Below are 1,107 nucleotides of genomic sequence, written 5' to 3'. Positions count from 1 at the left end.
GTGTAAGGAAAATAACTACTGAACAACGCGACGCGTAATATCGGAGGAGTTATTCATCGTAACCTTGTTTGGTAGATTGTTTTTGCTTATGATTTTAACAATGGTCAAAGCCGTCTAAGCCACTGGGTTTCCGGGCTCTTACCAACTCAAGGCTTGGGGTATAGTGAAAACCTAGTGGCATCAAATGCTTTGGACAATGCTAAGACATGGGCAAATGTTTTGACATGAATATGTAGCGCGCCTAATAATGATCATTAATCTTCTTGATAGAGGATAGATAAACACTTCAATTCAAATGCGGTGTATTTGCAAGGTTTATGTGGTTACCAGTCAGGTTAAAGGGGATAACCAGATAGTTGAAAATTTGACACTGAGCAGACGAACTTCGTTTTAACAAGAAAACCCGTTGGATTTGATCTAGTGATAAATTTAGATTGAAAGGATTCAATCCATTAACCAATTTTGGATGTCTGATGACTTTATTTTACATTAATAAGTTATATGTATGTAAAAACAAATTTTACTAATATCCCTTTTTGGTTAGGTTTATGTTAGGTAAAGCTGTGTAAAAATGGTACGTTTAAGGGCCAGATGAGCTGGACATTTACAAGAACTCTGTAGTTGTCTTGCCCATCTAGTTATGGTTAAGATTTGTAACTTTGTGAAGTTAAGATACAAATCAATAGTTCTATACATCCTACTGAAAAAATGTTTTAGCAACAGATACATACTTAACATAAGGGTTAAAATAAATTGTAATCCACTTTTAGATTCTTTTATGGAACAGATATATTCAACATTGCCTTAATATCTTCATACAGATATGCGATGGGTAGTGTTGTATGAGATAATGTTCTCTTAATAATTTGATGATAAATGAGATATAAGTTTTGCATCACATTCATAATAATTTGCATATGTATTAAATTTTAAGATAAATTTTGCATAGTATTTTATCACAGACATATATACTAACATGTATAAGAATATTCATACTAGATTTAATTATCTAGTTCAGTTTATAGTTTTTTTATAACCTACGTAATAATTTTCAAAAAATATTACAATAATTTTTGGGGGTAATTTTATTGAAGAGTAATTTGATTT

This window comes from Mya arenaria, chromosome 1 (assembly GCF_026914265.1).
Source record: "Mya arenaria isolate MELC-2E11 chromosome 1, ASM2691426v1".
Taxonomy (NCBI): domain Eukaryota; kingdom Metazoa; phylum Mollusca; class Bivalvia; order Myida; family Myidae; genus Mya; species Mya arenaria.
This window is presented reverse-complemented; position numbering follows the sequence as displayed.